At 46.3% G+C, this 15002-nt stretch overlaps 1 protein-coding gene across 3 annotated transcripts in view; it reads right to left on the bottom strand.

The window, feature by feature from the left end:
- Positions 1 to 15002, bottom strand: part of Pka-R2 (cAMP-dependent protein kinase type II regulatory subunit) — a 342071-nt gene that overhangs the window by 109400 nt on the left and 217669 nt on the right. The window lies entirely within an intron of this gene.

Raw genomic sequence — 15002 nt, 5'->3', positions numbered from 1 at the left:
CCCGAAATCGTCAACAGGTAGAGTGGACACCATATATATTTTTACATTTTATAATATTTTTTTTAAACAATGTTGCCAACTAAACAGATATCAAGGGGTTGTGAGATACCTTGAAGATAAGTTAACATCGTGTTCATTAGTCAAAGAGACGAATGAACTACTAGTTCAACCACCAGGAGGACTAGCAATACCAGCGACGGCTGGACTACCAGCACAGGTGTGGGGTAAGAGTAGCCGTAGTGGTACTGTAATATTAACAGCTGTGGCAGCAGCATTACACATGTATACACACACAGTTGTATTTATCAACATGTCTGAGAATCAGATGGTCATTATAACTTAAGGCGGTCAGCCACCACCAGGGTCACTCTAGGTGAGGACGACCATTATAACTTAAGGCGGTCAGCCACCACCAGGGTCACTCTAGGTGAGGACGACCATGATAACTAAAGGCGGTCAGCCACCACCAGGGGTCACTCTAGGAGAGGACGACCATGATAACTAAAGGCGGTCAGCCACCACCAGGGGTCACTCTAGGAGAGGACGACCATGATAACTAAAGGCGGTCAGCCATCACCCACACTGGCTCTACCTCTCAACACAGCATCACCACATGAGTGATAATTCACGCCTCTCGTGTCAGACATGTGGGACACGCCCCAACAACATGTATATGACTTCCTCTCTACCCTTTAACCAAGATGAATGGTCAATTAAGCATCAAGTATATATACCTATCAAATAATTTGATGATATTTTTAATACAAGAGACCGAGCTTAAGCTCGATGACAGGTGACAGCTGGCGACATATGTGGATAGAAAGACGTGTAGTTATGATGAGTGAAAGAGGATGACAGAGTTAGTAACATTAATAATTTTGCAGGCGATGAGTCACAATAACGTGGCTGAAGTATGTTGATCAGACCACACACTAGAAGTTATATCGACAGAATCGACTTGAGAATGGTCCAGGACGGACCGAAACGTCGTCGTCCCTTCAACTTCTAGTGTGTGGTCTGGTCAACATTAATAATTTTGTAACTAGCGTCAAAAGATTGTTATTTCCTTAGCTAAACCAACTAAACCAACTTAGCTTAGCCAAACCGACCGGTGGGAGCCGGTCGGCCGAGCGGACAGCACACTAGACTTGTGATCCTGTGGTCCCGGGTTCGATGCCGGGCGCCGGAGAGAAACAATGGGGCAGAGTTTCTTTCACCCTATGCCCCTGTTACCTAGCAGTAAAATAAGTACCTGGGTGTTAGTCAGCTGTCACGGGCTGCTTCCTGGGGGTGGAGGCCTGGTCGAGGACCGGGCCGCGGGGACACTAAAGCCCCGGAAATCATCTCAAGATAACTAGAGGGTTCAGTTCCTGAACCGATTATGTGCCTCTGTAATCCTTTTCACCACCGCGCACGGGATGGGTATGGGGTGCATAATAAAGAAAGAAATTGAAATGAGATGGGGGAGAGAGAGAGAGAGAGAGAGAGAGAGAGAGAGAGAGAGAGAGAGAGAGAGAGAGAGAGAGAGAGAGAGAGAGAGAGAGAGAGAGAGAGAGAGAGGGGGGGGGAGAGAGAGAGAGAGAGACGGGGCAAGAACAAATGAGAAAGAATGGAAGATTGACGGAAAGGCAGAGAGAGACTGACAATGAAAACAAAAGTGACTAAAGAAAACGTGGATAGGGATAGACGCTACCCACCCCCTCCCTGATCTACGCTCCCCTTCCCAAATCCCCGTCCCTCATCCCCTTCCTAATCCCCTCTCCTCGTCCTCCCCCCCCCCCCCTTCCTCAGTGTCAATTCGACTAAATACAAGACCATTCCCTTCCCTTCCCGGCTTGCCAGGGCAGCTCAGTGAAGGGTGACAGGGGGAGGGTCCGCCAGCAACAACAGAAGCTGACAGGTGAGGGGGGGGGATACGACTGTCAGGTGGTGACAGGTGGCCATCAGAGGTGATATAGAGATTATACGGGGTGTGTGAGGGAGACACAGGTGGTCGTGACAGGAGGGAGCAACATGGCCACCCGTTGACAGGTGGGAATTAAGAGGCGATAGCTTTCATGTGCAATGATGGGCATAAAGACAGATGGTGACAGATGTCACGGGTGACAGTAGTGACAGGAGGATGTGGCCGCTGGTGACAGTATAAGACACGGACAGGTGAGCCACTTGGTGACAAAAATATAGAAGAGCTGAGTAACGGATTAGAGACAGAATTAGTAACAATTAGTAACAATGGTTAACAGCTGGTTAATGGGTTAAGTGCTAACACGACCCTTAGAGCCGGAACGACCTTCCACACCCACGCCAGGAAGGTCGCAACACGACCCCCCTTCCCCCCATCATGCGAGCCAGCAGGAGTGCCACCACCACCACCACAGCACTGAGCGAGCACTCTGGGAACTCAACCCCCCATTGTCCTGACTTGACAAACACTGTTTTCACTGACTGTTGTGAGTTGCATGTGCAAGTCAGGCACCATGATAACCACCTCTGCAACACGGCAGGCGGCGCAACTTACTTCCCCTTAAACCCATACTGACCTACTGAGATCAACAGAATCATGAACATTTTGTGCTACGATATCAATTTGTACTAAAATAGGATTATGACCCGCCAGCGGCCCAAGACCCGGTCTTTTGACCAGTATGAGGCGGACAAAATAGAATATGAGGCTCCAAGTGTCTTGTCCCATCATATAGTGGAGTTCAAGAAGTGGGTTACAAAGAGACACATCTTGAAGAAGAAGATATTACACATCTGAGGACGAGGATAAGACTAGAGACTTTTTGCAAGAGATCCAGTGGGGAAGGAGCAGTAGAGGGGAAGATGGCGAACGAGACTATGGACTTTTTTTGCTGGCAAATGACCGAGAGAATGGAGAAGTTCACATATTCCAAGGTGGAAGAGCAGGAGACAAATTTAGTAAATCTTTGGTTCACTAGGCAATGGAGAAGAGTTAAAGATAGGACAACAAAAAACAAGGAAAAATACAAAGAACTGGGAACAGGGAACAACAGAGAGATATTAAAGGAAAAATACATGAATATATAATATGAGTTACGAGAGAAGATCAGAGGTAATTTGGAAATGACATTGCTTCAAAAGCTAAGGCAGGCTAAAGATGTTCCATAGCCATATAAGGAGAAAAAGAATACTGAGACCAAATACGCACAATGATGAGACAAGGGGGAATTCTCATAGAAAACGATAATGAGGTATGTGAAGAACTCAACAAAAAGTTTCAAGAGATCTTTAGAGTTAAACCAGCATGGAGACCAAGGTTGTGAGATGAAAGGCTAGAAGAAACAATGGTTGACATTGTAGTTACTGTAGAAGAGATAACAAAACACCTGGAGGAAATAGACGTGACAAAGTTAATGGGGGCAAGACCCGATCTCATCACGGCTGCCGAAGTACTCTGTCACCCATTATGTGAAATTTTTAATAAACACTTGAGACGGGTAATTTTCCAGAAATCTAGAAAAAAGCAAATGTGGTCCCAATACTAAAAAAAGGGAATAGAAATGCGGCACTAAATTACAGACAGATGTCACTGACAAATATTCCGTGTAAAGTGCCGGAGAAAGTGATCAGGTGGAGAATGGTTGGACATCAGGAGAGGACCAATTATGTGTCAAAACGTCAGCATGGATTTATAAAGGGGTAGTCATGCCTAACAAGCTTAGTTGAGTTCTATGACAGGGTTATTAAAATAGGAGAAGAAAAACAAGACTGGGCAGACTATATTTTCTAGATTGTAAACAAGACGTTGACAGTTGCTCATGAGAGACTGGTGTACAAGATAGAAGGGCAGACTGGGATGACTGGGAAAACAATGAACTGGGTAAGGAAGTAACTGAAGGACAGAAAGCAAAGAGTCACGGACAGAGTGGAGGTTTCCAGCTGGTGGAATGTGACAAGTGGGGTCCCGCAAGGCTTGGTCCTAGGACCGCTGGTGTTCCTAATTGATGTCAACGAGCTACCACGACCAAGTGAGCTCGTACATGTGCAGATGCAGATGATGCAAACATGCCGAGGAATGTAAACATAGAGGAGGACCGCAGGAAGTTACAAGAGGACCTAGACAATCTTCAGCAATGGCAAAGAAATGGTTGCTGGAATTCAATCCCAACTAATGTAAGGTAATAAAGAAGAAAATCACAAAATTATGAAACGACGACGTTTCAGTTCATCCTGGACCATTATTAAATGTTCTAATGGTTTAGGAAGGTTAGAAACGTCGTCGTTTCTTAATTTTCTTATGTTTAGTTTAGACATCATGTCTTCACCCACTTACTGTAGCCACACCTTAAAAGGGAAGGCAACTACAGAAATCTTAAAGAGAACAAAAGTTAGGAGTGGGTCTAATTCCAACACTCACACCAGAGGCACACATAAACAAGATAACACTGGCAGCATATGGGACGCTGGCAAATATAAGAACATCGGTTAGAGAAGCTAAATCAGTAACCCTTCAAAGCAATCTACACAACATTTGATAGACCAATATTGGAATATGCAGCACAGGCATGTAATCCGCACTTTGTGAAGTAATCATAAAAAGAAGGCACTGAAGCACAAAGGCCAGAAAGCACGAGTATAAAGAGCTATGACATGTTTAGAACACAGAATTATATGTACCGGCAGCATACAACATCCACTAGACAGTGTGACATTGTAAGGGCCAGAATTAGGCTGGGATGTCGATATCTATGGCAGGTGACTGCAGGTAATGAGTCCCCCCAATGGTGAACATTTCAATTATAAACTATGTGAACAAGAGCTGGGACATGCTCTCCAACACTATACCTGTGATTGCCCTGTTATCAGTGACTTCAGACCAAATGGTATGAGGTACTTTGAGCTCTGTAACTACTTCATACACTCAGGGATATTGAAAGACATTCTTGTAATGTACCCAGATTTTGCTAGTGGAGGCTAATAGATCAGCCTTAAATTTTCATGTTCTCTCCTGATTCCATATATGACTAGCCGTCTTGTGAGATAGGGATATTAGATGAACCTAGAGCTAGTTTTTGATTTACACTGTGTAATCTTTCATATAGAATAGGATAGCAGCACATTGCTGTGTATACCTAAACTTATTAACAAATAAAAAGTTTGTTAATCTCCCCTCCTTGTCCCCCCTCAACACCTGGCCTTGTCCTGAGTGCGTCTACCTTCCCTAGCCAGCCAGATGCTCCTTGAGAGCATCTGGCTGCTTCGTTTCCCATCTTGCGACGTCTAGGGGGAAACCATGGAGGCTTAGAATTCATAACATCCGCCTCCGGGCAGGATGTGCATGGCGGGAACGCCTGGCAGTGAAGGATCTTGGGAAACTTTCAGATGAACATCCTGTCCGGTCACCATTCATAAAACATTTACCCCCCGTCCACTGACGAAACCTATACATCTTTCAACGATCATGGCGGCTTAAACAGTTTACGAGTTTAGAAACTTTACAACCCAAGGTTATTATTGTTACAAGTAACCTCGTAGTGGTTATACAGGTTTCGTAAGTGGTTGCGTAAATGTTTAGTGAATCCTGACCATTACTAACTCACAGTCGTATCCTAAACAACAGTTTATATAAACATGTCGACAGTGCACATACTAAAGGACTGATGTATACAATTTATTTATTTATTTATATTATACAAGAAGGTATATTGGGGTTAACAGAGAACATAGAATTTAAATTGAAATTACATTCTTGTAAACCCACCAGCACGTATAGCGTTTCGGTCAAGCGCTATGAGAGGAATGAGATCCTCTACAATGACAGGAATGAGATCCTCTACAATGACAGGAATGAGATCCTCTACAATGAGAGGAATGAGATCCTCTACAATGAGAGGAATGAGATCCTCTACAATGAGAGCAATGAGATCCTCTACAATGAGAGCAATGAGATCCTCTACAATGAGAGGAATGAGATCCTCTACAATGAGAGCAATGAGATCCTCTACAATGAGAGGAATGAGATCCTCTACAATGACAGGAATGAGATCCTCTACAATGAGAGGAATGAGATCCTCTACAATGACAGGAATGAGATCTTCTACAATGAGAGGAATACTGTGTTTGTCGGTGTGTACACAGACTTCACCAGACACCCTCCCCAATATTTAGAACTAAAATGTACTTGCTGGTGTGTCAATATACAATGAAGTGTTTACTTTAGTCTTGGACAATGTTGAGGGGGGGTAAAGTATGATTGGTGGTTGGTCAGTAAACTGTTGTGGTGGCTTTAATAATCCTACAGAGGTTGATAGGTCTTAATAACTTTCCAGAAGTTGATAAGTCTTAATAACCCTCCAGATGTTCATAGTCCTTAATAACACGAGGCCTATTAAGACCTTGTGGGCCAACACTAAACCAACCAAAACTCAACATCGTTCCCAGCAGGAGCAGTTTTTAAACCTATCGAAATATGCTATAGTTAGCCATGCATATTTTAGAAAATGGTGAGGCTTCTTTTTATGTAGAGAAAACGGAATCAAACTAATGTATACTTAAATATTTAAGATGGTTTCTGTATTTACCTAAATTTACCTGAGGGCTATTAATACTAGTGGCCTCGATGAGGACAGGAAGCCGGCGGCTTGTCAAAGATCCCTCTTACTCCCCCCCCCATGGGAAGGGTCCCGGTAGTACAGTCGGGTTCGTTCTCGCCTCACAATCGAGAATTCCGCGTTCGATTCCTAGCCGGGATAGCAATGGTTGGGCCCATTTCCTTTCACCTAATGCCTCTGTTTACCTAGCAGTGAGTAGGTTCTCCGGAGTTAGTCACCTTGTTGTGGGGTTGCATCCTGGACGGGGTCAGGCATTAGGCCTTTGGGGAAACCAATAAAAGTCAATCATGTATAAATACACTCTGGCTTCCTGTCCCCGACACAATGAGTTATTATTTGCCCGATCTTTTCCCGCTTTTTGATGATCTTTTCCCGCTGTATTTTAAAACCCGGCAGAGTTTTGGCGTTTACGGCTTCGGCGGGTAGGCGGTTCCACGGGTTTTCAACCCTATGGGTGAAAAAGCATTTTCTGTTTTCTGTCTTACACTGTGGCTTGTTGAGCTTTAAACCGCTGCTCCTTATTCGTGTTACATCTGACCTTTAGAAGACATTGTCCGGATCGTCATCCTCCAAAGTTTCCAGATCTTTATACCAGTTATGAGTTCCCATATACAAGGAGTGATGTACATAGTAGGCATCCATCAGTCTCAGGAGACTATGGAGTTGCGCTCTGGTTGTCGGTCTGGAGTGGCTTCTCCAGGGCGCAAAGCCTGGGTAGGTTGATACAGGGGAGAAGCTGTTACCCATGCAGCAGGTCCCCCCTCTCCACGGCGAGAGGGATGTATTACTCAGTACAGTGATGTACTGAGTGATGTATTACTCAGATAAACACCCAATGGAAGCCGTTACTGATATACACACCCGGGAGGCGTTACATAGACCCCCCCCCCAGGGGGAGCTGTGTTACGATGATACACAACCAAGCAGTGTTGCCACTGCATCTACCTGATAAAATAGTATTAACACTACTTCTGTCTGATATAACAGTGTCGCCATAGCTTCTACCTGTGTTTTAATTTAATTTTGCATAGAGGGGCGAGTTTATTGGTCGCCACTCATCCTGTGAGTGGACACACCGCCATAGTGACAGTATTGGGCAGCGCCACTCATCCTGTGAGTGGACACGCCGCCATAGTGACAGTATTGGGCAGCACCACTCATCCTGTGAGTGGACACACCGCCATAGTGACAGTATTGGGCAGCGCCACTCATCCTGTGAGTGGACACACCGCCATAGTGACAGTATTGGGCAGCGCCACTCATCCTGTGAGTGGACACGCCGCCATAGTGACAGTATTGGGCAGCGCCACTCATCCTGTGAGTGGACACACCGCCATAGTGACAGTATTGGGCAGCGCCACTCATCCTGTGAGTGGACACACCGCCATAGTGACAGTATTGGGCAGCGCCACTCATCCTGTGAGTGGACACGCCGCCATAGTGACAGTATTGGGCAGCGCCACTCATCCTGTGAGTGGACACACCGCCATAGTGACAGTATTGGGCAGCGCCACTCATCCTGTGAGTGGACACAACGCCATAGTGACAGTATTGGGCAGCGCCACTCATCCTGTGAGTGGACATACCGCCATAGTGACAGTATTGGGCAGCGCCACTCATCTTGTGAGTGGACATACCGCCATAGTGACAGTATTGGGCAGCGCCACTCATCCTGTGAGTGGACACACCGCCATAGTGACAGTATTGGGCAGCGCCACTCATCCTGTGAGTGGACATACCGCCATAGTGACAGTATTGGGCAGCGTCACTCATCTTGTGAGTGGACACACCGCCATAGTGACAGTATTGGGCAGCGCCACTCATCCTGTGAGTGGACACACCGCCATAGTGACAGTATTGGGCAGCGTCACTCATCCTGTGAGTGGACACACCGCCATAGTGACAGTATTGGGCAGCGTCACTCATCTTGTGAGTGGACACACCGCCATAGCAGCATGTACAACACTCCCCAATAGGAAGAAAACCCGCTGGGTTGTTCATCCTGTCACTTGTACCCAGACACAGCTGCGACTCTCTTAACTGTCTCAAGTGAACCGTGTATCAAAACAAAAAGATTAACATTTCTCAACTGAAATTTACGTTATCTTGCGGGTGCTTGCTTCTACCTGATATAGAAAACAGTGTTGCCATTACTTCAACTTGAAATAACAGTATTGACACTACTTCTGCCTCATATAAAAATGTTGATACTAGTTCTTCCTGATATAATAGTATAACTACTCCCAGGTCCTTTTCTCTTATTACTTCTTGTAATTGACTTCCTCGTATCCGTATGGTATAGCTAAATACAGGATTCCTATCTCCCTTCACACATTTTCATGACTTTGCATTTATTCTGATTGAATTCCAGCAGCCATTTATCTGGTCACTCCTGAAGTTTGTTAAGGTCTTCTTGCATCACCCTACAGCCACTTTCTAGTTCTTGTTCTCATTAACTGCATCATCTCCAAACATCGACATGAACGACCTCACTTCCTCTGCCAGGAAATGTACATAAATTAAAAAAATTAATTGTCCCAAGACAGAACTCTGTGGAACACCACATTCCACTACACACAGAGATCACACTAACGTAATGCATCAAATGAACAAATCCACAAGAGCCGTGACGAGGATTCGAACCTGCGTCCGGGATTATCAACCCTGTCGTAGCTCAGTCGATTAAGGCAGTGTCTGGGATGTTCCCGGACGCAGGTTCGAATCCTCGTCACGGCCCTAGTGGATTTGTACCACTTTCCACTCCTCTCCAGCCTGACATATCTTTTCTGACTATGACCCTCTGTTTCCTGTCCGTCAAGAACTCCGATGCACAGCTCAGTGCTTTTCCAGTTGACGTAGCTTGTCTCTCAATCTCGTACGTTAGTCTTTTGTAAAGAGCTGTAACAAAAACTTTTTGGCAGTCTAGGAAGATGCAGTTTACCCATCCTTCTCCTATCTTATTTTGGTGATCCTGTCATCATATTTAATCAAGTTTGTTTAATAATGCTTTCATTCTCTGATGCCGTGTTGTATTTCTGTTATAAGATTTACTCTCTCCAAATGTTTTACAATCCTTTGTCTGGTGACTTTTTCTAGTTTCTTGCATGGAATGCGAGAATATAGTTCAGTGCTTCATGTCTGTCCTCTTGGGTATTGGAACTACCTTTGACTTTTCCAGAGTTCCGGAAGCACACTTGTCTCTAGAGTAGCATTAAACTCTACAGTTAAGGTATAACACAGAGCCCAGGAGCTTCCTCCAGTACCCATGGTACTATCTGGTCCGGTCCTACTGCTTTGGTCACATCCAGTTCCTGCGGGTGTTTTGATCCCTTCTACACTAACTTCACTTTTGTCTAGTGTTTTTGGTGTGCTGTTGTCACCCTTCTTTAGACGCCAGTCTCGCTCTGGTTTGAAGACCTCCTGGAACCTTTTGTTGGGTTCCTCACACATCTCCTTGTCCTTCTCCAAGAGTGTGCCTACCTGCCTGTCCCCGCAGTCTCGTACCGTGGTTGTCCTCCAACAAGGCTGTGCAACAGCTGAGGTGGTTCCTTGCTTTGTCTACAATGTCATTCTCAAACTGCTGCTCTGCTGCCCTGGCTCTTGTGTACTCATTTCTGGGCCCTGTTTACTGCCTCCCTGTTTGCCTCTGTACCACATGTCCCTATACTTTGTTCATGCCAATTTTGTCTTTTCCTTTTCCCTCTTTACTCTGCCTGTTGAACCCTGGGTTTGCTGTTCTCCTTTCATTCACTTCTCTCCTGCTTCTTTGTATTTTCTGTATTATGTGTTCTATAATCTCATTTGTTGACGTTCCAACCATTTCAGTCTCCCATTGAACCTTTTTCAGATAATGCCAAACTCTGCTGTAATCCCTCTTCTGTATTCTTCTCTTGCTCCTTGTAATGTTTCTCAACTCTCTCTTTCAGTTCTGCAGTGTACGATAACGCAATGGTCACAGCTCCTAGTGGCACCTCATATTTTAACTTCTCTACATCTTCAGTGTAGGTAAACACCAAGTCTAAGGCAGCTGGTACCTCTTTCTCTCGTCACCTTACACGAGTTCTTACGTTCTTGTTCAGCCACCAGCACCCGTAGCGTATTGGGCAGGTTCTTAATCCTAATTTTCCCTGGAATACGACCCGCCAAATCGTTTAACAATCAGGTACCCATTCACTGCTGGGTCAACAGAGGCGTACAGTTAAGGATGGGCATCTAGTCAATCCTTCCCAACCAGAGGATACGGACCCAGGCCAAATCGCTCGCGAACCGCGGGGCGAGTGTGTGTTACCACACACAGGGGCCGTAGGGCCTCGTAGCCTGGTGGATAGCGCGCAGGACTCGTAATTCTGTGGCGCGGGTTCGATTCCCGCACGAGGCAGAAACAAATGGGCAAAGTTTCTTTCACCCTATGCCCCTGTTACCTAGCAGTAAATAGGTACCTGGGAGTTAGTCAGCTGTCACGGGCTGTTTCCTGGGGATGGAGGCCTGGTCGAGGACCGGGCCGCGGGGACACTAAAAAGCCCCGAAATCATCTCAAGATAACCTCTCAAGATACCACTGCGCCACGGAGACTACAATCAGCCGCGGGGCTTCTTAATATGGCTGCCACAGGAAGTCTTTGTAGTCTCCGCAAATCTTGTTCTCCATGCTTCGTCTCCCCCCCCCTCCCTCCCCCCCTTCCCCCCCCCCCCTCCCCCCGAGGATTCTTTGTTGCCCAGTTTATTTCCCTGCGGTTTAAACCCCCAAGTATTAGGATGTTCATCGTGTTGTACGGGGGACGTGAGGTCCTAGTTTATTATTCCCCGCCAACTAACCTTTGTTGTTGTTCCCTGTTACGTTAGGATTTGTATTCCGAGCTTCGTATTTTACGTCGGGTCTGGCCTTGAAGTTGTGGAAGGAGGTGGCTTCCACAACTTCTTCTTTTTAGTGCGTGTTGACCATGCGCACAGCAGCTCAACACGGCTACTGATACTCAACACTCGACTCTCGATCAGATTTTCCTTCATTTTCCTTACATTTTCCCTACATTTTCCTGACATTTCTTCGACTCTCTTGCGTTTGCAGCTTCCCTTTATGTGTGGTTAAATGTATCAAAGTGTGTGTGTGTGTGTGTGTGTGTGTGTGTGTGTGTGTGTGTGTGTGTGTGTGTGTGTGTGTGTGTGTGTGTGTGGAGGCCCCACATATGTTTGCAGATAATGAGCTTTAGCTCTTGGGTCCCGTCTTTTTACCATCAATAGAGCTGTGGCAAGCATCACTTCGCTAATTTTGCATTTGAATTCGTATGTGGAGTTTGCCTTCAACGCATTCCCTTGAATAACACCTGTCACCTCACACACTCACCTTGAGTAACACCTGTCACCTCACACACTCACCTTGAGTAACACCTGTCACCTCACACACTCACCTTCAGTAGCACCTGTCACCTCACACACTCACCTTCAGTAGCACCTGTCACCTCACACACTCACCTTCAGTAGCACCTGTCACCTCACACACTCACCTTCAGTAGCACCTGTCACCTCACACACTCACCTTCAGTAGCACCTGTCACCTCACACACTCACCTTCAGTAGCACCTGTCACCTCACACACTCACCTTCAGTAGCACCTGTCACCTCACACACTCACCTTGAGTAACACCTGTCACCTCACACACTCACCTTGAGTAACACCTGTCACCTCACACACTCACCTTGAGTAACACCTGTCACCTCACACACTCACCTTGAGTAACACCTGTCACCTCACACACTCACCTTCAGTAGCACCTGTCACCTCACACACTCACCTTGAGTAACACCTGTCACATCACACACTCACCTTCAGTAACACCTGTCACCTCACACACTCACCTGGGTAACACCTGTCACCTCACACACTCACCTGGGTAACACCTGTCACCTCACACACTCACCTGGGTAACACCTGTCACCTCACACACTCACCTTGAGTAACACCTGTCACCTCACACACTCACCTTGAGTAACACCTGTCACCTCACACACTCACCTTGAGTAACACCTGTCACCTCACACACTCACCTTGAGTAACACCTGTCACCTCACACACTCCCCTTGAGTAACACCTGTCACCTCACACACTCACCTTGAGTAACACCTGTCACCTCACACACTCACCTGGGTAACACCTGTCACCTCACACACTCACCTTGAGTAACACCTGTCACCTCACACACTCACCTGGGTAACACCTGTCACCTCACACACTCACCTGGGTAACACCTGTCACCTCACACACTCACCTGGGTAACACCTGTCACCTCACACACTCACCTGGGTAACACCTGTCACCTCACACACTCACCTGAAATGAAGAAAAATAGTCACATCAAAAAAATCAAAGAATTTGGCCAAAACAGAAGTCAAACATTGAAGTCCCCTTGGATCAACGGAGGCTCGAACTCGGGCCTCGGAAGTATGATACTGTGTGTCCAACCAATCAGGCCATGGATGAGGCCCGGGGGTCGAACCCACGATGATCAAATGGAACATGATAAGCCACACTATTGTGGTTTACATGTCGCAAGACAATCAGTAATACCAAACAAAATAGTACAATAAATTTAGTATACAAAATCAACTCATTCTCCGGTTAACATCGGGACAATATTATGGACAAAATTAAGACGATAAAGGGAATATAACGATGCATTTTTATCGCTGAAAACTGCGAAGGGTAGATGGAGAAAAACGGAGAACACAAAAAAATCTATCCTCTGCCCAACATAACCTATCCTCGGCCCAACATAACCTATCCTCGGCCCAACATAACCTATCCTCTGCCCAACATAACCTATCCTCTGCCCCACATAACCTATCCTCTGCCCAACATAACCTATCCTCGGCCCAACATAACCTATCCTCTGCCCAACATAACCTATCCTCTGCCCCACATAACCTATCCTCTGCCCAACATAACCTATCCTCTGCCCCACATAACCTATCCTCTGCCCAACATAACCTATCCTCTGCCCCACATAACCTATCCTCTGCCCAACATAACCTATCCTCTGCCCAACATAACCTATCCTCTGCCCCACATAACCTATCCTCTGCCCAACATAACCTATCCTCTGCCCCACATAACCCATCCTCTGCCCAACATAACCTATCCTCTGCCCCACATAACCTATCCTCTGCCCAACATAACCTATCCTCTGCCCCACATAACCTATCCTCTGCCCAACATAACCTATCCTCTGCCCAACATAACCTATCCTCTGCCCAACATAACCTATCCTCTGCCCAACATAACCTATCCTCTGCCCCACATAACCTATCCTCTGCCCCACATAACCTATCCTCTGCCCCACATAACCTATCCTCTGCCCAACATAACCTATCCTCTGCCCCACATAACCTATCCTCTGCCCAACATAACCTATCCTCTGCCCAACATAACCTATCCTCTGCCCAACATAACCTATCCTCTGCCCAACATAACCTATCCTCTGCCCAACATAACCTATCCTCTGCCCAACATAACCTATCCTCTGCCCAACATAACCTATCCTCTGCCCAACATAACCTATCCTCTGCCCAACATAACCTATCCTCTGCCCAACATAACCTATCCTCTGCCCAACATAACCTATCCTCTGCCCAACATAACCTATCCTCTGCCCAACATAACCTATCCTCTGCCCAACATAACCTATCCTCTGCCCAACATAATCTATCCTCTGCCCAACATAACCTATCCTCTGCCCAACATAACCTATCCTCTGCCCAACATAACCTATCCTCTGCCCAACATAACCTATCCTCTGCCCAACATAACCTATCCTCTGCCCAACATAACCTATCCTCTGCCCAACATAACCTATCCTCTGCCCAACATAACCTATCCTCTGCCCAACATAACCTATCCTCTGCCCAACATAACCTATCCTCTGCCCAACATAACCTATCCTCTGCCCAACATAACCTATCCTCTGCCCAACATAATCTATCCTCTGCCCAACATAATCTATCCTCTGCCCAACATAACCTATCCTCTGCCCAACATAACCTATCCTCTGCCCAACATAACCTATCCTCTGCCCAACATAATCTATCCTCTGCCCAACATAACCTATCCTCTGCCCAACATAATCTATCCTCTGCCCAACATAACCTATCCTCTGCCCAACATAACCTATCCTCTGCCCAACATAATCTATCCTCTGCCCAACATAATCTATCCTCTGCCCAACATAACCTATCCTCTGCCCAACATAACCTATCCTCTGCCCAACATAACCTATCCTCTGCCCAACATAATCTATCCTCTGCCCAACATAACCTATCCTCTGCCCAACATAACCTATCCTCTGCCCAACATAACCTATCCTCTGCCCAACATAACCTATCCTCTGCCCAACATAACCTATCCTCTGCCCAACATAACCTATCCTCTGCCCAACAT

This window comes from Procambarus clarkii, chromosome 43 (genome assembly GCF_040958095.1).
Source record: "Procambarus clarkii isolate CNS0578487 chromosome 43, FALCON_Pclarkii_2.0, whole genome shotgun sequence".
Lineage (NCBI taxonomy): Eukaryota > Metazoa > Arthropoda > Malacostraca > Decapoda > Cambaridae > Procambarus > Procambarus clarkii.
This window is presented reverse-complemented; position numbering and strand designations above follow the sequence as displayed.